Source organism: Ictidomys tridecemlineatus, unplaced genomic scaffold, assembly GCF_052094955.1.
Source record: "Ictidomys tridecemlineatus isolate mIctTri1 unplaced genomic scaffold, mIctTri1.hap1 Scaffold_75, whole genome shotgun sequence".
Classification (NCBI taxonomy): Eukaryota; Metazoa; Chordata; class Mammalia; order Rodentia; family Sciuridae; genus Ictidomys; species Ictidomys tridecemlineatus.
Genome location: NW_027525461.1, coordinates 1,172,170 through 1,197,634, shown reverse-complemented (window position 1 = coordinate 1,197,634; position 25,465 = coordinate 1,172,170).

The following is a 25,465-nucleotide window of genomic DNA, read 5'->3' as shown; positions in this document are numbered from 1 at the left end:
CTTAGTATGAGCTAAATTAAATGGCTCATTTCTAACTACAATCTATGACAAAAGCACAGGTGTATAAGTTAGGACAAAGGCCGTTTCAATCCCCTTCCCTCTTGGATCACCTACTCTGGAGGGATCAACCATTATGTTGTGTGGCCCTCAAATCACCTTGAGGAATAGTTCATGTGGCAAAAGACTATGGCCTCTGGGCAATAATCAGTGAGGAACTGAGACCTGCTACCAACAGCACTGGAGTGATCACTGAAATAGATCCACAGTCCTATTCAGTCTCCAGTTAATTCCAAGAGTAGTAGACAACCAGCCAAAAACCATATGGGAGACCTTAAGGGAAAAGATAACATCCACATTCCTGAATAACAGAAACAATGATGTAATAACTTGGTTGCTTTAAGCCATTTGGGGATAATTGATTATGCAGTGGTAGTTAACTAAAAATATCATTGATAACCAATAAGAGTGATGTTTTAGTTTAGTAGTGTGCAAAATTTAAAGAACTTATATTTCAGATTTCAGTATCAAACTTTGACATATAAGTTAAATTGCATCAGCAAGTAGGACACACTTTCCTAGCTAAAGTTTTTACTGAATTAATATTTACCCTAGCACTTAAAATTATTTGAAGTTCTTCAATATAAGTATGAAAAACAAGGAATTAAAGCCAGATATAATGTATCCATTTAATAAATTAATTAAAATGCCACATCTTTAAAAGGAATATTTTGTGTAGAATTTATCTTCAGTACATTCAATTAAATCAAATGGAATACTGCAAAATTTTAATTACTATCTTATTATCTATCTCAAAATAGAGATTTCTCTACAGCTTAATTTTAAGTTCCACAAATTAAAACAAAATGTTAAAATCTTTGACTTTCCTTAGAATTTATGTACTACTAATATCCTTAATGCAGGCACACACACACACACACACACATGGGTGTGTGTCCATATTCTAGATCCAGCCAGTTCTATTTTCTGATGCTAAAGCACCAAATATAAATTCTCCCTTCTTATTTTTTAATCCAGAGTATAGATTTGGGAAAAAGAAAACTGAAGAATGGTTAACTAATTAGTTATCAAATCAAGATAAATGCAAAGGAAGCACATACTCTACCCAGCCCTCAGGGTTCCTACCAGGAGACACAGGAAAGTAAATAGTTCAATGTCAATTCAGATGAGACATCTCCTGTTTATCATTCTTTACACCTTCTCTTTCTTTTCATTATCTCCTGTTTTTCTCTGTGTTTCTTCACAAAATATTTGTTTTCTACTCATAATTCTTTCACTTTCTGATCCTGTTCTTCTCCAAATACTCAGATTCTCTTCTAAACGATGCCCATAGGAATTTATAGGCATAACAGTCAATAGTTGCCAGTTATTAAATTTTTTGTGTGTGTTAGGCATAGTCCCTGAAGCTTTATATATATTTATTTATGTTATTTCTATATTTATGAGAAATATTTCACTGTTATCTCCATTTACTGATGAGGAAACACTAGCACCTGAAGGGTTAGTGATTTGTCAGCGGTCACACAGCTAATGAATGACAAGAGTTGGCTTTATGCCTCTGTAACCCACAGTTTTATCCACCACATCATACTGTGTTTTGTTTGCATTCTTAGTATTTGTTATATTTTTAAAACAATAACACTGTTTGTTCTTTCTTTGTAATTTAAAAAGCAGGTGAATCTTGAAAAAATATTCACAACAGGCTGTCAAAAGGTTATGTCACTTTGAATCCATTTTTTTTTTAAAAAAACACGTACTTACAAAGACATACAATTGTCATTTCCTTATATAACTAGTGTGTGACTAAGTTTTATCTACCTTTCTTTTCTTTGCCTATGATTACATTGTATTTTAAATAACTTTTGATTCTGGGATTTTAGGTTGTTTAAAAATATACACTTTGTACCTTTTTTTAAAAGATGGAATGTTAAAGGTAGTCAATTTGAACATGAAGTTGGTTGCAACATTAAAATAAAATTGGCTTCAGGTTTGTATATTGGACCCCAAGGCTAAGTAAATATATATTTGTGGTTGGGGATGGAGAGAGGGTATATCACACTGACTATGATACTCTCTAGCTTTTCTAAGCACTTCTAGTTTTATAAACATTGGTAATAAATGTAATATTTTATATTTGAAAGGACATGTTCACTTTCTTTCTTAAAGGAAAGATTGACATTATTGCTGTAGATAAGGTAATATGTTGTAACAAATAAAGCCTGGATCTCATGGCACTGGATCTAGATTTAAATTAGCATGAACTCTTTTATAAGCCCTGTAAATTGGTCCAATTATCAACAATGATTTTGTGTTAGTGTTCACATACCCATGTGGATCAAGCCTGATAATATTTTATGTAAATGGCTTTGAAAATTTAAGTGCTAAGTGTACAATATAGAATTTAGCTTCATACTCAACATGTAATCAATTTAATTGCTTATTTCTGTTCCTGCAGAATTTGAGGACAATAAATTTAATTTTCTAGAGTTAAAATTTTCATTCATCATTATATTACTAGGCAACTCTTCTGGGAAAAAACCATTATTCTCAATACAAATAATAGGAAAAATGTACTAACTGCCAAATACTTTAATGTTTATTTTTTTAGGGCAAGAGAACCTCCTTTCTGAAATATAGGCAGCAGATACTAGTAATATATTGTGAATTAAAAAAAAATAGATTAGAAGGCCTGAGACAACTTTAATTAAACAGAGCAGAGACATCATTTTATAAATCCAGGGTTAGGCTTAGATTTTCTCTTTGTCTGTTAGAATCTTGATTCTAAGAAAATAAAATTAGTCCCTAGTTATAAAACACCAGCAGCACCTACTCTAGGAAGCCCCTATGGGTCCTGTTGTTGGATACCAAATTACTCCAGAATTTAATTGATTAAAACAATAAACATTTATTGTGTCTAAAATTTGTGAGTGGCTCAGTTGGTGTGATATTGGACCATCACATTTTTCTGGCTCAGTGTGTGTCATGAGGTGTCAATCACTGGAAGCATCAGTCATTAGCACCTTACTAGATGCTGGCAGGAGGCCTCTGTTGATTGTTGTCTATTTGTCAAGAGTCCTCTTTTTTAACCCCATAGGCTTCTCATAGGCTACTTGAGTAGACTCACTATACTGCAGCTGGCACTGCTTCCTGCTCCCTGCCATTAGCAAGGGATTCAAGAGAGCATAGAAGCAGGAAGGCTCAGTGTTTTAATGTATTTTCAATACATTAAAACAGTGATCTCATTTGGGACTCTCTGTATGCTGATCCCAGGTAGACTAATCTTACCTTTCCTATTCTGCTAGAAGACAGAAATGTGAGCCAAGTATAGATCAACAGGGGCTGCTAATCTTCTGTTAAATGCTCTCTAAGCAAAGTTGGATCTCAAGGGTTTGGGGATTAAGTGTAAAGCATCTTATCTTTAGCTATGGAGTTACTTGTTCATTCAGGCATCTTCTTTAAGCAGTCAATTCTATATTTAATTATAAGTTCAGGTTAGGCTATTACAAATGTCTTAAAAAATCCTTTGCTAAAAAAGTTATATCTTTTTTATTACCATGCGTGTGAAAACTGAAGACAGGGTCTTTCTTTCTTTCTTTCTTTCTTTCTTTCTTTCTTTCTTTCTTTCTTTCTTTCTTTCTTTTTTTAGGTTATCATAGTTACTTGTAGTGCTTTAACTATAAAGAAAAAGTCAAGTCTAATTTATAAAATGGAGAATGACATATCAACTAGACAATAATACAAGGCACAATGTATAAGATAATACAACAGATACAACAGAAGCTTATATATTTAGCACTTACTATATGCCAAGTCCTGTGCTAAATGCTTAAGTACATTATTCAATTTATATTTATCTTTCACAGAAACCATGCTAACGGTCTTGTATCAGGAGACTCAGAGAGGCAATCTAAATTGCTCATGACCTCCTGGTTGGTTAGTGGAAAAACCAGAATTCAAACCCAGGCTGAACTGACTCCAGGGATTAATAACCAAATTACACTGTCTGGATTTTAAGTCTCTCTTTTATTCCTAAATGTGCAGAAATTTAACTGAGTATGTTTTGCTTTCTCTTTGTGATGATTTCAAAACATTTGAACATTAAGAACCAGAGTGGGGTAGATAGTAGCACTTGAAAGTACAGTTTAGATTTTCCTCAATAGTTAGAAGCTCTGGCCACCTTGGGTCCATATTTCCACAGCATGGGGTCAGGAGTGAAGTCCAGTTGCCTCTTTTGATGTGACAAGTCCACCTGGAGCTGGCCCAGTTCTCTGCAAATACTCTTGTGGCTCCCTGATATTCAGCTTTGCCAGTTCTTGGGAAACCTGGGCTAACGGAAGACTTCCATGGTGCCCTGTTATTTGAAAGTCCTTCCTACCCTGTTCTCACCCCTTGCCTCCACCCATCCCTTCTGCCCTGCGCTTCCGAGTGGAGCTTCCCACGTACACACTACACTGTGCCTCACGTTGATCATGTGCCAACAATCCCCTTCTTCTTTCTCAATTGCTAAATTCCTATGTGTAATTTAAAACCCATCAAGCGTCAACCCTTCTGGAGATAGAAGATTCTGCTCTGCAATTCTCCTTACCTACTCATGGAGAGTGCTTTGGTAGCCCTTCACATCCTTGTCTCCTACACACTTTTACCTCACTGAGATAATTGTGGGCTGGGTTCCTCTGCTGGACTCTGAGCTCCCCAAGAGGAAAGGCCCATCTTATTCCTCTTTGCATTCTCAAACCTGTTATCATGATCGGTGAAGAGCAAGTGTTCAACCAGTGGTATTTCCTTCCCCTTCTCCTTAATGGCAGTGACTGACTTATCCTCTATGAAATTTCTCTGCTTAACTCAATAGTATTCAGATCTGATTGTTGTGACTGGTATATCATCTCTTAGCCCGTGTCTCATGCCATATTGAGCCTGGCTGTTCTAGTATCCTTCTTAGTCCCTCATGGCTTGCGTCAATCCAGCTATCAGCCATACCTGTTACCTTCAGGTTCTGACCTGATCATCAAGCTGAAGAGAAAGTTTACTTGTTAAGATAAAGGAACCTTGACTCTCAGGTGTGGGAGCTTTTACTACCCACATGTGTTATACTCAGGGTTCTCAAAGCAATAGAGGGATACAATACCCCAGATTCTTTTCTTTATATCAAGCTATTTCTGTCTACCAGCCTGCCCACTCTTCTAATGGAATTAGTATTTTGTTTCCCTGGCTTTAATTTCTTGCCTGATTTTCCATGGATCATGCCTTTCCTGGTCTTTCTGGCCACCTTAAATAAAATGACAGAAGTGACAGTATCCATCTTGGGTTTCCCAGTCCTGAAGTCTCCCAAGTAGATTTCACTTTTGAGTTGGATTCCTGTCTTCCTTTCTCTCTGCTTCCAGTCCAGTAGATGGCAAACTTTTCCTGCCTCTCCCTCGGGTCGTTTCTTCTTTTGGATGAGAAAATTACAGCCTTTGAGACAATTGCTGCAAGATGCCACGTCCAGGGAATAACATGCATGTCTCTTTGTAATCATCCCCTACTCCATCTTCCTCTCTCCAATGGTTTTCTTATTGGCACAGAGGCAGATCATTTACAGGTGAAATGTGGGGATTCTGGAATCTGAGAAATCCTGCTTCAAATCTGATTCTGCTCTTTTTATTTGTGTAGACTGGATTAACTCTTTAATCTCTGAATTTGTACCCATGTTAAGTGCAGAGACTATTGACCTGATTCATGTGGTTGTTGTAAAAGAATAGAATAATCAAACAAGGAGAATGTGACTGGCACAATGCCTGGCACACCAGAAACAGGCTATATATGTCGTCAATTATTATTATGGGCTGCGTGGCAGAAAGACATGTGGTAAATGTGGAAGGGCATCCTCCCAGAACTGCTGTCCTTCTCACCTGCTCTGTCATTGCTCACAATGCGTGGGTTAGACCACACAGTGCCAACCAGCCAGAAATAGATAGATGGAAACGGATGCTTAAAGAATTTTAGTATGTCCCGTGCAGCAAAACCTCAGGGGAGAATCATCTAAACACTGTAGGTTAGGCTTTATCTCTAAAGCGATCACAATGTGTATTGCACTACATGTGGGGGCACGGGGAGATTTTTTGTTGCTTGAGTTAATAGATATATTACCATCAATAGCTCCAGTGAGGAAAGGGATAGGGAAGAAGCCCCTTCTCTCTAGCTCATGATAGTTTAAAGCTCCCTGTAGGGCAGCAGTTACAATCAATCCTCATCAGCCCTGGACAAGCTGAGCTAGAACAATTTAAGTTGTTTCAGCTTTTATCATTAGGAGCATCATCAAGTGGGCTCTTGTGTCCCCTTTGTCCCCCTCAACCTCCCCTCCCCTCTCCCTCCCTCCCTCCCTCCCTCCCTCCCTCCCTCCCTTCCTTCCTTCCTTCCTTCCTTCCTTCCTTCCTATTTCCTAAGCATTTCCTTACTTTCTGGCACCATAAGGCTCCCCAGACCCATATTGTATTTTCTCTGCTCCAGTCCTGGGATGAACCATTCTAGGAATCTTGTTTTCCTTTTATCAAAACAAACAAACAAACAAACAAATAACCCAATCAATAAATGGGCCAAGGACCTGAACAGACACTTCTCAGAAGATAATATACAGTCAATCAATAAATATATGAAAAAAATGCTCATCCTCTCTAGCAATTAGAGAAATGCAAATCAAAATTATTCTAAGATTTCATCTCATTCCAGTCAGAATGGCAGCTATTATGCATGCAAACAACAATAAGTGTTGGCAAGGATATAGGGAAAAGGGTACACTCACACATTACTGGTAGGACTGAAGATTGGTGCAGCCAATATGGAAAGCAGTATGGAGGTTTTTTGGAAAATTGGGAATGGAACTACCATTTGTCCCAGCTATCCCACTCTGGTTTATACCCAAAGGACTTAAAAACACATACTACAGGGACACAGCCACATCAATGTTTATAGCATCACAATTCACAATAGCAAAACTGTGGAGCCAACATAGATGCCCTTCAATAGATGAATGAATAAAAAATGTGGCATATATGTACACAATGGAATATTACTCAGCAATAAAAGAGAATAAAATTGGGGCTGGGGATGTGGCTCGAGTGGTAGCGCATGCACCTGGTATGTGTGTGGTGCTGGGTTTGATCCTCAGCACCATATAAAAATAAAATAAAAAGATATTGTGTCCACCAAAAACTAAAAAATAAATATAAAAAAAAGAGAGAATAAAATCTTGGCATTTGCAGGTAAATGGATGGGGTTAGAGAAGATAATGCTAAGTGAAGTTAGCCAATCCCAAAAACCCAAATGCCAAATGTTTTCTCTGATATAAGGAGGCTGACTCATAGTGGGCTAGGGAGGGCAAACATGGGAGGAATAGACGAACTCTAGATAGAGGAGAGAGGTGGGAAAGAAAGGGAGGAGGCATGGGGTTAGCAATGATGGTGGAATATGATGGACATTATTATCCAAAGTACATGTATGAAGATGCAAATTGGTGTGAATATACTTTGCATACAGAGATATGAAAAATTGTGCTGTGTATGTGTAATAAGAATTGCAAAATGTTCCGCTGCCATATATAAATAAAAATTAATTTAAAAAATTTAAAAAATAAAATAGAACAAAATTGGAGACCAAGATCTAGGAGTGTTCTTATTGCCTTGAATATCAGTGTATTTAGACTTTCTCAGCAGATTGAACTACAAAATATGTGTATGTCTAACTCACATAAACACTATCTGTCAATCAAGCCATGAGTTTGCATTGAAACCTTAGATTTTAGTCCAACACTCCCTTTTCCTTATTTATATCTTCCTACTCATTAAGTATAATGCATTTACTTATTTTTACATGCATGTATAGCAATTCAAGATTGGTAATGCACACCCTTGTGAGAAACATTTTCACTAACTGGAAAGCAGCATGTATGTGAGGTTCTTTTAATCTTTAACTATTAAAAGGGGATAGTTCTTAGACCCTCACAATCCTGATATCTTCTTTAGAAAATAGAACATTTTAGGAATAATCTCTTTAAAATGCATTGCCTAAACTGAGCAATTTATTTGATGAGTTTGAAGAACAGTATTTATTTATTTATTTATTGTATTCCAGGCACTGTAGGTCTATAAATACACTTTTATTGGCATTAGTTGTAGTTAAACTGATTTATACCTAAGACACTCTTCATTAATATTTGGACTTCATGATAATTTACAAAAATCCACAAATACAAACACTGTAGCTCAGAGAGGTTAAATGGCTTCCCAACATATCACAATGAGATCATGGTGGTTGGAATCTCAGTTTGATTTCCAGAATTAGGTCTCTTGTTCACAAGCTATTGAGAATATAGAAGAAAGCAGCTGGATGGGTCTGGTGAACTGTAGTTGTGACTACTAACTTATTTTAAAGGTTCTGGTAGTCATTTGTTGAATTTGTTGTTGTTACTTCTTCTTTTTAAATGCAGTATGATGTACCATGAATCCTTGAATGGAGGTTTATAATGGAAGACGAGGGAAGGAATAGAAAAAGTTTAAGTGGAGCTTGATTAACAAGAAGAAAAGTACTATACAACAAGATTATTGCAAGGTAAAAAGGGAGCCATGGAACGTGAAAACCATGGAGAACAATCTGAAATGTGGAGAATGGTGGGTTTCTATGGAGAGCAATGCTGAGACTTAGCTAAGGGACTAATGTAATTTCACTGATGAAAAAGATGATGAATTAAGAAAGGTTTATCTTGTTTTCCAATCCAGGACCGGAGAGTGTAAGGCAGGTGGCTACAAAATCAGAATGAAAAGGAGAGGGTAAAGCTGGAATCTGGTGGATCTATGAAGGGCTTTGGGATCTGGTTTTATTGGCAGGGGTCTGTGCTTGTAGGAGGGGCTTCCAGGAATGCGTAACAAAGTCCAAAGGATGTGAGAACACCAACTAGATTTGTTAGCCATATCAATAGTTTATATGTCCTAGTAGAAGCCGGAAAGAGAAGGGCTCAGGCAGGAAGACAAACATCTCGGAGCAGCCTAGAGATACCTTGCTTGGTGTTTTTTCTTGTATTTTCTTTTTTTAAGGGTCAGGGCTATGGCTTTCAAATGTAAGGTGGGCAGCAGAGGAACAACATTGCCATTATCTCTGAATATACTTAGATTTATTTAAGATGTTTTAAGATGAGTGGGATGACTGCATCCTTATATATCTATAGATATTGAGAGAGGGATAGAAGAGCAAGAAGCCAATCAACAAGATTTAGAATAGTATCTTTTCTTTTATCCTTTTCTAAAGGAGATTAATCAAGAGTTGCATGAAAAAGTATTCCTATACAATGATAAAAAATACAGTGCATATCGAAAAGTTGTTTAAGAGAAATCATAAATAAATAAGAATTGGGTTTGAAGGTAAAATGGAGGAAATATTTGGACAAGGATGTGAGATCTACTTTACTCATGAACTCAGAGTTCCATAAACCAGATGCAGATCAGTGGGACATTGAGATCTAGGGATGAGGGTAGTGAGGGGCAGCACTGAGCTCTATTAAAATATGCAGTAGGCATGACGAATTACCCATTTAAAAGGCCTCCACCTGCTCTGGGGAACTCAAAGTCAATGGTCTTGCCACTCATGAAATGCTTATCAGATGTCAAAAATCTATGCTGGACATTGAACCCAGGGCAGGCCTCACACATGCAAACAACACTTCTTTTTTAAATAAGATTGATATTTGCTTAATGAACTCTGGCCAGATTATAAATTTACTCTGCACACACTAAATAGCAAAGTATATTCAAAGGTGCAAAATGATTGAAAAAAGTCTTTAAACCATACCTTTCTTCTGGTGAGCACTGGGTAGAGATCTGATCAAACTAAATAAAAGCTTTGTCTAAGTGGAAGAAAAACTGGCTAGTTTTAAAGAGTTGGTACTTCAGGAATTTTTATCTGTTTAATCTCTATGCAAAAGGGATTTCCAACTTTTTACTAGGGAGAAGAAGAAGTGAAGGAGAAGGGAAAGATAAAAGGGAAAAAACAGGGAAAAAATAAAAGAGCCATAAATAAAGAAAGAGGTAAGAAATGGGGCACAAAGAGAAAGAGATTCATGCCACATGAATGAAAAACTGACAGTGACTTTAAGTCTAGATGGGTTCTAAAGATTTTTCATGTTCTAAGAATCCTGTTCTTAAGCTAAATAAATGTCTTGTTGGTCCTCAGGTGGTTCAACTGGCCTAACCAGTGAAAAGCCCACCTTGGGATAGGTTGTGGCCCCCTTGTCACTAGGCCTCTTCCTGGCTCTCTGCTGGGCCATCTACTGTGCCTAGCTCTGCCACCAGGAGGGCACCTGCAAGTGGACAGCTGCCTCTGCCTGTGTCTGGTAGTTAGGTCAATTTGTAAGGAAGTAGGGACTCCCATCTTGACCCTACTTTCCACCCAAGCGTTATCTTTCTTAAGTGTTAGGAATATCTGGATACCTAAGGAGAGTTGGTAGAGTTTAAATCAAAAGAGAGAAGTTATTTGTAAGTTGTGTAATTGATTCAGAATTAATGCATGACTGGGGCCCAAGTATTGACACTTAAAATAGCTTCATAGTGACTGTACAGCTAAACTTGAGAGATCCATATATTATTTATTTTTGGGGGGTTGGTGGTGGGGGAACACTATCACTCTAGGATATACTTGTACTCTTTAGCTGTGGGATCTCAAACTTGTGTGTATATAAGGACCAGCTGAGAAGCTCATTAAAATGCAGCAGATCTGAGGTGCATCCCAAGATTCTGCCTTTTTAGTGAGCTCAGGGCATGCCCTGTACTGTTGGGTGTCTGCTGTCACTTAATCTAGGGATTTCATTATGCACCTGGTTCCTATTGCTGGGCTTATTAGAACTTCAAAGTCTCGATCTCTCTTTTAACCAAATATGAGTACATGGACATTATGGTATTTTTCTTTAGTTTTTAAATTTTCCTTAATGAGTCAGTAGGTAGTACTTTCTAATATAATGGGGGGGGAATAAAAAGTGATACACAACAATTTTATTCTACTTCTGTGATTATATTACATAGTTCCTGCTGACTTCAATGATCCCAGACTTATCTAAATAATTAGTTAACAGTCATTATCATTTTCAAAAATTATTTTTAGAAGTTAACTTAGTTTAAAGTTAACTTTTAAGTTAACTTAATTTTTTTTCTTTTTCTTCTTTCCTTTATTTATTTAGGCTTTGTTACAGCAGGTAGCCTTCCTGACCCATTCATTCTTTTTATTTTTTTTAATTTTTTTAATATTTATTTTTTGGTTGTAACTGGACACAATATCTTTATTTTATTTATTTATTTTTATGTGGTGCTGAGGATCAAACCCAGGGCCTCCCATGTGCTAGGCGAGCCACAACCCCAGCCCCGCCCCCCATTTATTCTTCTTTGCCTTGCCCTCATAGCTGGGTTGCCCCCGGGCCTTCTCATACAGGTACACACATACCACCCTGGGTACCTTATCCAAACTTATGACTTTAAATCCCATCTCCTCATTAATAATTTGCAAACATTTATACCCAGCCCACACACTTCTCCCTCCTTTTCTCCCTCCCTTCCTTCTTTCCTTCCTCCCTTTCTTACTTTCTACTTGGGATTGAATCAAGAGGTGCTTTGCCACTAAGCTACATTCCTTGTCCGTTTATTTTTTGAGACAGAGTCTCACTAAATTGTCAGGACTCAAACTTTCAATCCTCCTGCCTCAGCCTCTTGAGTCACTGGGACACAGAGCCTGGCCCACATCTTTTACTTGAATTCCAGTCTAATGTAATTAGTTGCCTGGTTAACAACTTCTCTCGGATGATCATGGGTATCTCAAACTCTTCTTATCCCAAATAGGACACTTTCCTCCACAACTCTTTCTTCCCCTGCAGCCCTTCCTATTTGGGTTGAATGCAATTCCATCCTTTTAATTAGTTGCTTGGACCAAATCTCTTTTGTGCCCCATGTAACCCATCAGGAGTTTCTGTTGGTTTTACTTTCAGTATATATTAGAAGTCTGACCACTTTGCACCTTTACCAGTGCCAATACCCTGCCTCAAGCCACCCTCTCCTCTTGCCTGAATGACAGCAGCAATTTGCCAGCTGGTCACTATTTTCTTCCTCACCTCTTCCTCTCTTAAAATAAAAGTTTCTTTAAATAAACTTAGAAGACACTAGAACTAAAATAACCCATATTATAAAACATTGTTGTGTTAGTCAGCTTTTCCTCACTGTGGCCAAAATATGTGACAATAACTATTAAAGGAGGAAAAGTTTATTTTGGGCTTAAGGTTTCAGAGGATTAAGTCCCTGGCTGGCCAGCTCCATTACTCTGGGTCTGAGGTGAGGCAGAATATCATGGCAGAAGAGAATGGCAACTGGGAAGCAAAAAGACAGGAAGGGAACAGGACAATATGTAGTCCCCAGTCATGCCCCACTTGCCTCCAATTACATCCAGAAGTTCATTGAGCTGCCAATGAATTAGCCCAGCAAATGGATTAATCCACTGATGCAATCAGAGCAGTAATCACTGCTTAAAAGCCCCACCTCTGAACCTTGCTGGGGATCATGTTTCAACACATGAGCATTTGGGGGGACACTTTATGTGTAAACAATAACAACTGTATTCAATATTCCAATTTTTCTTTTTAGAGGAAAAATTGTTTTACAAAAGCTGGAAGGTCTGGATATAGGTAACTAAGTTAAGAAGTCATTAAAATAGTTCAGATGGAGGGAAATGAGAGGAGCAGAAGGAAAATGGAAGCATTTTAAATAGCTTTTGTTGATTCTTGTACAACAACCTCTTCAGACTCAGAGTCCACATGCCCCCCATGCTGCAGCTTTGGGAGGAGAATATGGTGGCCTTGCTTGGAGTGGAAGGAGCAGGGCCAATGTTTTATACTGATGCTTCTCTTTAATATTTTTCTGCTTCTATGAGTTTGAAATGGTTTTGCTTGTTCCATCATTTTCCTGGTCTCTTTTGCTTTGGAGCTCAGGTTCCAGACACCCATTGTTAGCCCTCTAATGACATCATTCTGTCTCAGTTTAAGCTGATCAGTAATGCCACTTCTCTTCCAGATTTTGGCACCAGAAGAGGAATTCCTGGAGAGGGGTTCCTCAACTCAGGACACCTGAGGTCCTTGATATAGATGGTGGGAAAAAATTTCAGCACATGTCAGTCAGAGACTGAGATTTATTTAGAAAAGCAGATACACATTCAAGGGAGAATATGGGCCATCTCAAGAGGAGAATGCTTTTGGAGTCCCCACCTTTTTTTTTTTTTAAAGAAACTTGGTGATGCGTGGGCATGGGAAAGTATGTGGGGATGGCATCAGTCTGATTTCTGGTAGTCTGGTTGTTCTTGGGTACTTCAAGCTGACATGGTCTCCATTATTTGATGAACAGATAATACTGGAAATCCCCCTAAATCATAGATTTTTAAAAATATTATACCTCAATTTGCCTAATATTTTTATTGCACAGGCTAGTTAGCAGTGCACAAGCTAATTATCATAAGTGACTCAACTTATGGCAACTCTAAGATTTACAGATTTCCTCGTGGCAGGCCTGGAACTGAGACTGGCTTGGAGAATGACAGGCATGGAAAGACACAAAGAAATTTAAATTAAAAGTATCTCCTTGTGCTTCCTTTTATCTCCTTTGTAACTTTTTGTTGTTGTTGTTGTTGTTGTTTGTTTGTTTTACTTCTATCCTGCATCAATGTTGCCTCAATTGCCTGACTACTTTCTCTCTAAACTTTCTACTCTGGTTCCCTCATGTCTCTGCCAACTTGAATTACTCAGTGTTTCCTTGGTATGTGTCATGTCTTCTTTCTATGGTTCTACAGGACAAAATCAGTTCACGACATTTCTATTACCCAAATCTTCAGAACCTAATAGTAATAAAAGCAGACACTTGATGAGAAGTGCATATGGTCATTATGACATTTTAAGCCCATACCTTACAAGGTAGACCCTTCATTCCTGCTGCTTTGATCTGCCCAGATCCCCACAGGACCTCTTTAGCAGCTCTCAGTGCTCAGACTGGCTTCTGTAGGCTTTGCTGCTGAAACTTGCCCTGCAATCTTCTGCAGATTGACCCTCACTAGTAAGGAGAGTTAGAAGGCTCTGAGAGTCGTGTGTCCTCCTTTCCCATGACAGAAGAGACTGATGTGGGAATCAAGCATCTGGAACCTTTGCGATTCTGTCCCAGGGCTCTCCCAAGATCAGGCCCAGCCAGCTTCTTCCCAAAGTATGTCTTGCTTCCCAATTCCCTCATCTTATTCCCTAGTAATAAATCACCTCCCTGTGAGTCACTGGTTTATGATCTGTATCTGGGGAAACCCCACTTGAGATTCTTGTTTGTAATACAAGGTACAGTTCAGAGTCAAGCCCTACCACTGAGATTTCAATCACATTTCAGAGTTCCAATCCCTTAATGGTATTGCCTGTCATGTCAGTGTGACGACTGTTTCAATTTCTTCTTCTAGAAAATGTTAGATATTTTACCAATCAGTTTGGAGCCGCATCCTTGATACTTGCGCGAAGTGATCTGCATGGTCTTGGGAACATTCAAAGTCCATCCTAGCTGTGGTTGCATTTGGAGCACTTCAGAAGACTGCCTAGTGTCTTAGGTTCCTGTCCTCATGCTCCCACCACTCTTTAGACCCACGTGCTGCTAGTCTGTTACTGGGATAATTATTGTACAAATTCTATAGGATCTTCAGCTCTCCCATTATGAGCTCTCAGGTGTGTCATTCTGATCATTGTTGTTTCCCAGTGAAAAGTGCAGTATGTAAATAGGGGTGTGCATGTTTTGGGATATAATTCTGTATTACAAACATGTGATTTAGAACTGTGGTTCTCAAATGTCATCTGCATAATAATTACCTGGGATGGAGGTCTAGAAATTTGAACTTTAACAAGCATGGGTGTGGGGAGGAAGATTCTGATGCCGTTGATCTTTAACCCACTATTGATACTTTGTGAAAAACACTAATATACAATCCAAATAATAATAAGCAAGGTTATAAATCCTTATTGTACAGTAATTACTTTGTGGCATCATTGTAAGAGAATTACTATTAGTAGTAATTCTTTTCATCTACCTTTAAGCCTCAGAAGATTAAAAGTATATTACCCCCACATTTTTACAAACTAGGAAACTGAGGCACAGAAATGCTAAATTACTTGCCCTACACCGGTAGCTAGTAAGTGGGACCCAACAGAAGTAAATACTTATAAAGATTAATTAATCAAAACACTGTTCATAATATAGAAAATTAGATACTAATAAAATGTCCAAAATGGCCCATTCAATAAGTTTTGTATGTAACATTAATTTGATAAGATTCTATGGAGCTACCAAAACCCACATCCTTCAAAAATTTATTTAAAGATATGGAAATACTCACCAGATGTTAACTTAAAACAAACAAACAAAAAAAGCCACATATAAGATACTGGAAACTGCAAAATATGGCTGAAAGAAATTAAAGAGAAATAAATGGAGAGAAATCTTATGTTCATGGATTGGGTGATTTAATATTGTTAATTTGGTAGAACTACACCAAACAAGCTACACAGTCAATGCAATCTTCTGCCCAAACTCCAATATTTTATGCAGAAACAGAAATATTTATCCTAAAGTTCTTTAGGAATCTCAAGGGACCCAAATAGCCAAAACAGTTTTCAAAAAGAACAAATTTGGAGGACTCATGCTTCCTGATTTCCAAACTTACTATAAAGCTATAGCAATCAAAACAATGTGGTATTGGCATAAACCTAGACGTATAAACCAATAGAATAGAGAGTCCAGAAAAAAGATCCTCATGCATTGCTAAATTATTTTTTACAAGAGTGTCAAGATCACTCAATGGGGAAAAGATATTATGCTAAGTGAAATAAACCAGACACAGAAAGACAAATATGCTGTTCCCATTAATTTGAGGTACCTAGAAGAGTTTGATGCAAAGAGAGCAAGAGAGAAAATGGAAGCCTGGTTATCATGGCCTGGGGTGGTGGTGGCAATAAGGTGTTGTGTGTGTGTGTGTGTGTGTGTGTGGTGTGTGTACGTGCGCGCACTTGTGTGCATGGTACTGGAAATTAAACTCAGGGACACTACCACTGAGCTACACCCCCCAAGAACCCCTCTTTGAGGCAGTGTCTCCCTAAGTTGCTGAGACTGGCTTTGAACTTGTAATTCTCTTGCCTCAGCCTCCCAAATTGCTGGGATTACAGGAGTGCACCACTGCACCTCATGAGTTATTATTTAATGGATATAGAGTTTCAGTTGAGGATGATGAAATAGATGGATAGTGGTGATGTCACATTTTAAATATTATTAACTAGTTAAGAAAAATATATACATTAAAAATATCACATGAACTAAAAATTTTAACAGTGTTTATTCTGTTCTTATTTTTATTTCTATAGAGTGGGGTAATTTTTATTATTGCCTCAATAATTTTTCCTTATGTCTCAATATTTTTGGGGACAAAAATGTTTTACTTCCAAGTCAGAATAAAGAGAGTAATAGGTGCATTGTTTTTAAGCAACTATTAAAATTCTGTTGTATTTCAGCAAGAAAATGTAGCACCTACCAGGAAAACATACAAATATAATACATACAAATATAATTTTGACTTTATCAATTTCAGTGAATGTTACATCAAATGGCTTTTCAGATTACCACTTCATAAATAATTATTTGAAAAAACTGAAGTATTCATTAAGTATAAGTGCCACTGTTGATTATTCCTTTACTGCTGGATAAGTAGGCAATTTCCACTTGTTTTATTATGTAACTATTACTTGAATGATTCGTTTGTGCACAACATTTTTTCCATGTTTAGAATTTGTATCTTAGGACAGGTTCCTAGAAGTGAACTCACTGGGTCAAAAGTTTATGTTTCTTCCTCTGCTGCTCTTAAGGACATTCATTATCACACAAGCATAGGAAACTATAAAAGTTTTTCAATAGTAGGTACTATTAAAATGCCCCCCAAGATTATAAGAGAATTAAAAGTATCTAAAACACTTTATCTTAAATTTTTGTGGTCATTTTACTTTATAATGACAAATAATATAATTAACACCTTATTTTTTTTTTCTATTACTACCTTTCTCTTTCTGGAATTCCTCCCTTTATCTCACTTTACTCACTCCATATCTTTATTCCACCAAAAATTACATTCAAGAACCTGATAATATGAAAGATCCCCTTGAATCCTGGGAATTTGTGGTCTGGGCATAATTGTATTGTAGGTCAACTTTGCTCTTGGCATTTTCCTTCATCAACCTTTCTTGTATATTGCCTCAGTTGCCACTTACAGTTATCCCATGGCTACCAGGAATACCAGCTTCAGGATAATGCTAAGTATGGTGGAAAACAGACAAAAACCTGGGGCCCAGATGATAGTGTTGAGCTGCTGAATCAACCATCCCTAAATCCTGTGCTATCTCATGACTTCCTGCCATCTGAGCTAATAGGTTTCTGTATTGCTTACCTCTTGCATATGCATGGAGTTGCTGCTACTTTCACTCTAAAACATCCTAACTGGCTCAGATGCAGTTTGGGATGGGGGATTAAAGACAAGTTTTGACCTTGCTTTGAAGGAAAAGCAGAACACCAGAAGGTAGGGACAAGTAATCCAAGTCAAGAAAAGATGTGAACAAGGACAAAGAGATGTGGCTGTGTTTGGTGTGCATGGAGGATTCAGTGACACGGATGCAGAGAACTACAGGGGCCAGGTAATAGGTAATGAAGTGGGCAAGTTGGGGCCATGTTCTTGAAGGAATTTAATTTTTTCCTCTGTATAATAGAGAAACAGCAAAGATTTTTAATTAGGAAAATGATTCTAGGCACTTAGTCATTTCTCCTTTCTAAAATTCTAGCAGTGAGAGCACAAGTAAGATAAAACAGGGTGGGAAATGTAGCTCAATGGTAGGGTACTTGCCTAGGATGCACAAGGTCCTGGATTCCATCTCAAGTACACAAAGGAAACAAAAAGGAAAAGAGAAGCAAGGGGTGGGGTCAGAGCGTGCATAAGTAAATACAAAGTTCTATTTCCCTGTGTTCTTATAGATATTATACTAACACACATACTATGTATGTATAAAGCTAGATAAGGACATGTAACTGCATGTATGTGGATGTGTGCATGCCTGCACAGGGAGAAATGTCATTCTGGATTATCCAAAGTATTTAATTCAATTTCTGATTGGTTGTTGGCAAAGACTTCCTGGTAAGAATCCTTAAGCCAGTGCTGTCATTAGTTTGACAAAAATCTTCCTGATTCCATAATGGGAAATCAGTAATTTTCTGAGCTGTGATTCTGGATTCTGATGACACATTATTATAACTGACCATGTGACAATAGAATTGGACTTCAGTTTACCTTGTATAAAATGAATTTTCTAGGTTAGCTGGTCTACAGGTCTAAGTTATGTAAAACATGACTACATTATTCTATAATGTCTACTTTCTCCTTCTCCTCCCTCTCTTTTATTTTTCTCCCTCTCTTTTCTTTTCTTTTTAATTTTTCATTTTTAAACAGGGAACTCTGAGATTCTGAATAAGGTTTAAACAAGAAAATTCACCTGTAGTTCATCTGGAAATCTGGGTTGAACTGCAGGTAACACCCAGTTAACACTGAGCTTAAACAAACATGGGTTTGTTTTACTTCCTTTCTTGGAAATCTCAAGGAAAAAGGGTCTTGGCATTCCTTCAGAACCTCCATTGCATCAGGGCAACATCTCCGCAATTCTCTTGACCTTTCTCTCTCACTTGTCACTTCTTGTGTGTAAGTTTACAGAAATGAGGTAATTGTGGCACTAGGAACATCTGCTCCCTCTCTTTGGAAAGAAAGATATTTTTCCAGAACCATCTCTTCTATCTCCCTATTAACATTTCTCCAATTATGTTTCAATGGCCAGGAGAGTGTTATATGGTCACCTCAGCAAGAAGGGAATCTGACAGATTCATGAACTCAACTATTGTCTACAAGTTTAGGGGATTCAGAACCTTCCAAAATCCTTTATGGTATCCAGGTTTAGAATCTCTGATCTCAAAAGTAGGTCACATTGTCTGAGTCTTGACTTTCAGTGTTTCAGTCTTCAGAGAAAACTAAAAACTGAATAGATTTCTAAAAATCTCGTTTGAAGCAGTAAAGTTGTTTAAAGTCTAGAGTACAAGGAGATATTATGAAAGTATTTTGTAAACCGTAAAGTTCTCTTAATATGAAGGTGTACTTCTATTTGTATTGTGAGAATTTCCTTTCTTACCTGTGGATCACACATCTGGTTTGCCATTTGCACTGTGGTGTGTGTGTGTGTGTGTGTGTGTGTGTGTGCGCGCGCACGCGCGCATATGCCCACACAGATGTGTGCAAATAAAATTATTATTAGGAGGTAGGAGAGAAAAAAACAACACAAGCAAATCGATGCCAGGAACACAAAGAAAATATTTTATTAGTTTCCAGATTGAAAAACAATGAAGGAGAACACATTTCAATAGAAATCCATGACCCTCCGCAAAGAGCCCATTCGGGCGTTCATAGCCCCCGTCCTCAGTAGGTACTGCCGTCCGCGGTAGTTGGGCAGCTCATAGAGGACCCAGCTGCCCTCCAGCACGTTCAGGGAGTAGATCTCATTCAAGTGGAAGCGGTCCTGAACAGAGGGGCAATCCTCAGTGATGTCTACCATCTGGCCTCTGTATTCTTCCCTCTCATACAGTCTGATCCTGTGGGAGCCAGCCTGGCAGGCCCAGAAACAGGAAGGGGAGAAAAGCAAAAAAGAAATCACGTTAACACATTAGTGCAGGCCAGTTTGGAGAGAACTGGATGGAGTCATTTTGAAGTAGATTTAAATAAAAATAATCCCTAATTTTTAGGACTTTCTCCTTAATGAGGACAGAGGTTTAGTATCTTTCCAAGATAAAGTTTGACTGAATGACCAAGAAAGATATACTGCTTCTGAATACCTTAAGATATTACCCCTGTACTACAGAGAAACCCAAACCTTTAACAGCTGATATCTCTCTCTCTCTCTCTCTCTCTCTCTCTCTCTCTCTCTCTCTCTCTCTCTCTCTCTCCCATTTTAAGGAAATGTTTTATATTAAAACAGAAATAAAAGATAAAATGTAAAACACTAAACATCTTAGGTCTCAGACAATCCATACTCAATTTTTGAATAGAATATGGAAAAATTGGAAAGAAAAACCAGGAAGTTCAAGGACTAAATTTTCACAAATTTTAGTGTTTTAAAACACAGAGAAATATATGTGGCACATGGGCAAATTCTTTGTTGCTCTCCATTGAGAAAAGTACTTCGAGGTGAACTAAAATATTCACATTGGAAGCAAAGAAGGGAGAGTCTTTAAAAAAAATCACTTATGCTCAATAACTACCATACCATCAGGCACATAATCACTCTTCTATTAGGTATTAGTGATTTGTCTACATTGCCATTCTAAATGATTCCAGGTCAGGACTTGAATCATATACATTCCTTTCCCAGGGCTGCTAACACAGTTCTAGGTAATAAATATCCATTGATTAGTGGGTATCTGAGTAATGCTTTGCTTTTGTGTCTCTGTGTGTGGGAGGGTGGGTGAGGGGACTGGATTGAAGGAATCCAAAGTAAGGTCCAAATCGTTTCTCCTGCACACAGGGGTAGGGATCCTCATCAGAGTACATGGACGGTGGCCCAGAAATTGTCATGGCTGTGTCCTGCGTCCAGGTGCTTCATGGAAGATTCCTTCTGCACAGTGAAGACTCCGGATCCCTCCTCCTGTCTGGAGACACCAGCTCCCGGGGCAGGCACCAGGCACTGAGTGCACATTCCAGGCTGGGGTTCTGGAGAGGCCTCTCTGTGCTCAGGGATGTGCCTGGTCCCTCTGGTCTCCTCAGGGAGTCCAGGGGTGATGGTGGAACTGAAGTCCTCTCTGGCCACAAACTCCACTGCAGCCAGCCTGGCTGGCTCCATGGCCTCTCCCTGTTACCTCCGTGGCCTCTCCCTGCTGCCTCCTGTAGCATGCCCCTCCCTCCCCGTGGCCATGGCTTGCAGACCCCACCACTCCTCCCCCAAGCACCCCAGCCCTGCACCTGGGCACCTGCTAGTGAACATCCAGACCCAGCTGGTGCCCCCGGAGCCCCCAGGAGAGCTGGCCTCTTAGCATGGGTGGCCTCTGGGATGCCCACACTGCCCCTGAGGGGCTGTGGTCCACAGCTCTGCCTCCAGGGTCCTCTTCCTTCACCCTTCCTGATCAGCTTGCAGGTCCCTTTCCAGAAAGCTGTCAATACTCACATCCATGAGACTGGCCACCGCCTTGGGGCCTCCTGTCTCATGCTCTGGAGGCTGAAGTCTAGGGTCAGGCCAGCAGGGTGGCCCCGGCAAGGCCCCGTCCTGGCTTTAAGAGGGTACCTTTCTGCTGTGTCCCACAGGAAGGGGAGGGAGCGAGCTGCTGGAGTCTTCCTAGGAAGGCTGATCTCGTCACATGGGCCTCACCCCCATGGCCTGGGCTAACCCCCATCTCCTCCAGAAGCCTATCTCCTAGGAGCTCAACATGGGGGGCCAGGGCTCCTGCAAAGGACATGAAAGGACACAGATGAAAGTCTACAGCACCCTGGGCACCCGGTGGCCCCTGGGGACAGATGCCACCCTCCCAGGACTTTCCTGTTCTGAATCTGCAGCCCCGTCCTGCTGACATAGCTCACAGCCCTCCCCTCTTCCTCTGTTGTCTACTGTAACCTTAGCCACAGATGGTGGCATCCGAAGGCCCACCACTCATTCTGAGGTCTGTAGTGAGCAGCAACATCTTGAGCTGTGACAGGGAAGGGGGCACATAGTCCATTCATGTCCCCACTTGGACCTGGTGACTCTCACATCCAAGTGAGGACAACCCAGGCTGGCAGTTGTAGGCAGCCTGTGTGACTCCAGCCCCAGCCCTGTGCCCTTCTCCTGGGGAGGAGCCCTTTGCCCCTGTCATCAGGGTGCCTGAGCACGCCCCATGGTGGCCACAGCACAGGGTGCTCAGGCCAGCCCTGCACCACCATCAGCCCCAGTGACACCAGCATCCTTGGGGAGAAACCTAAACATCCAGTAGGGAAGTTCCTGTGACTGAAGGGCATCCTGGCCTGGGCAGGGGGCACAGTCAAGCTGCCTGCCCATGCCCTCTTGGAGGACACACTGTCCCTCATGGCAACTCCTGTCAGGACACAGAAACTCAAGTTCACAGATGCAAAGACCAGGGCTAGGGGTGGCTGCTGGGGCCTGGTCTGTCCACTTCCAGCAGGGCCACTGCACTGCGTGCTGTGAGGGGACTCACTGTGGCTGAAGCACACGTCTGTGTGTCTGCAATGGAAGAGGTCTTCACTCCAGCCCCGCTTGATCCCCCCACTGGAACCCCTAATGCACCTGCGGCTCCCTCTCTCCTGGACACGTGGGCTTTCCTACATTGGCTTCCATTCATTTAAAATCTAGGAAGTGGTGTAGGGAGGCGGGGTTGGGTTTTCAAGCCTGCAATGGCCTGAGAGCCTTTCACTGCAGCCCAGTGACCAGGAGCAATGGCAGGAGGGCCACCAAGGCCTCAGGTAGAGCCCATGGATGCTGCCTTAAGCTCTGCTCTGGTGCCAGCTCATGCGCCCTCCCCTCCTGCCTTTCTGGGGGTGGGAGGCATTTTAGGCTGGCTTTCTACCCCTGTCCTTCTGTGACCTTGGTGGGGAGGTGGCTTCTGAATGATATGCTCCCTGGGAGGACATGCCACCTTCAGTCTGAGATAGGGGCTTCGGTTGTCCTGCGAGAGAAGAAGAATGCAGAGGGTTCATCTGACTCAGTGTCTTTGAAACTCGGAGCCCAGCAACAACATCCACTCTGAATAATGCAGGGCTTCTAATTAATGCTGTCAATCTCGGAAATTCATGTGGCACCTTCCCAAGGAGACTGCTCAGTGTACCACCTGGGGCTCAGATGGCCCGAGTCTGCATTCTGGCTCTGCTGTGCCCCGGTTGCATGACCAGTAGCCACTTGAACTGTCAGACTCCAGCATCCCTGGCTGGCACTGCCTGGTACTGATGAGGTAAAGGTCACCGGGAAACTCTGGCTCCTACCAGGCGTCCAGGGAGCCCTGGTCTGGCCTGCCATCTTACAGCTCCTGCCTGGGTGGCTCGGAGCCCATAGAGCAAGGGTGTGTGGTGGCCTCAGCCTGGCCCCTCCTGCATGTGTCTGTTCCCAGTTAGGAGAGACCACGGGCATTGAGAAAGGAGCTGGGTCCCCAGTGTCCCCTTCCAGCGCCTCATCCCAATAAGCAGGTGGGGTGGAGAGGGGACAAGGTTCCCATGGCCTGTTCCGCTCCATCACTGTCTGGGTCTGAGCCACGTGTCCACTGGCCCCACTCTTCCCTCTCCTTGCTGAGCCAGTCTGTCTGGGAGACTCGGGTGGCGTGCCCGGGGCCTTCAAGCCCTCTTCCCCAACGTGCAGTGTCCTCCCTCATACTCAGAGCTCAGAAGCCGGTCCAGCTGGTGTCTGCCACCAGGCCAGGGCAGCCCAGGTCAGGCACCTACTGAATCCCCCCTGAGCCCCTCAGCTTACAATGCCCCCACCCCCTGGCCCTGGGTGGCTGCCGACCACTCCCCCTTCCCCTGTGCCTTCCAAACACCCTCCTCTCTGCCCAGGGGCAGCACCTATAAAATGGGGGAGGAGTCCAGCCTCTCAGGCCTGGGAGGGGCCAGGATTCCTGCCACTGTGGTGGGAATCAGGGGACTCTCAGGACAGCTGGTCTCCCAGGGAGCATGGGGCTGGAGATGGTGGTGTCTGAAGAATTCAGGGACCAAGGCTGGTCTATTTGGCAGTGAAGTCAGAAGTGGCTCCCAGGACAGTAGCAAAGATGAGGGGTCACTCCGGGGTGGTGAGGGGAAGTTATGGGAGACAGGAGGTTTCCCTCTTACCCAAGAAGGGTCCCTGGCTCCCTTCCCAGGACTGCAGATGGCAGGTTCTCCAGGCAGATGGACTTAGGGGAGGGCCATTTTGAAACCTTGTGAAGAGAGGGGACGACCCGTGGGGGGAGCCACCCTGCACGCTCCTGGCAGTTGCAGAAGAGGGGACGTGGGAGGGCCAGAGAGGCACCTACGTAGTCACTCATTTTCTGTGACTCTGAGCTGCCATGTCACTTTTCTTTTCCTCAGTCCTTGTGCAGGGGGACTCATGTCCTGGCCAACTAGGAAGACGAAAGACCTGCCTTCTCCAGGGCTTGATGGCCACACAGCTCGCTACCTGTCCCCCTCTGTCCCTGGACAAGCTAGCTCGGTCTCTGGCTCTGAGGTTCTCTGTCCAGCGGAGGGTGGTGTGGACAGGAGGTCCCAGGGCTTCCTCCAGTCCTGACATCCCAGGACCCTCCCACTGGCCTTTCTGCCATCAGTGCTCACGGGAGCGCTGGACCTCCCCAACATGAACTACAGGAGGCTGGGCCTACCTCAGCCTCCTCCTCAGCAAAATGGACTGTGGTCTGTTGCCACCATGTGCAGGTGGCTCTGTGTTCTCTGTGACAGGCCACCCCTCCCACAACAGCTGTCTCCCCTCCTCCTGACCACTGGAGCAGTGTTCCTGGGAAGGAGGGGAGCCTGGATGCTGCTGCCCTGACCAACCCCTTCACTGTCACCTCTGTCCTGAAGGGGCCCGGGCTCTCCCCCTCTGTACTATTGTACCCCTGTGACTCCTGTGACCCTAGGAATAGAACCCAGTGCAGTGGCCTGGCCCCTCTGAAGTACTGGCCATGAGGCTGGAAAGGAACCCAGGTGCTGGGCCCCAGCGGTGGCTTTGGGCCCTCAGGGCCTCTGTCGAGGTGGAGGCTCCGGCCGCCAGGAGCCCCTACCTGAGTTGACTCCCATACGTCGGCTTCCCTGTGTTCCTGGGTGTGCTGGCTCTTGTCTCCCCACAGATGCTGGTGAGGGGCACGATCCCCCTGTGGCTCTTCCTGCTGCAGCTGGAGCAACCATCAGCCAACAGGTCCTCACTGGACATAGCCCAGTGTCAGTGTCTGGACTAGGGACACAGCCACTCCTGCTGCCGCAAGCCCAGGGCCTGTCAGTCCTTAGAAGCAGCCACAGCTGGGGGACTGTTGGCCTAGCCACTGCTGGCCAGAGGCAGGAGCACCCTGAAGGTCGAGATGGTGCTCAGTGACTTAGTGATTCTTGTGTTTTGCTTTTTAAATTGAAGTTTGAAGGAGTGAGAGTTTGATGTTTTTCTGTGATTATTTTTTATTTAATTCTTTCTCTGGATCATAAAGTGAAAGTATTTAAATTCATATTTTAGGAGATAAAAGAAGCTTAACATCTTTCATCCACTTTCAGCATTTTTGCTAATTTTTTTTTAAAAACAAAACATTTTGTTCTGGCATCCTGAAGGGTACAATTTCATGACTCAGGAGAATATATAACAGATAAAAATAAACCTACTTCT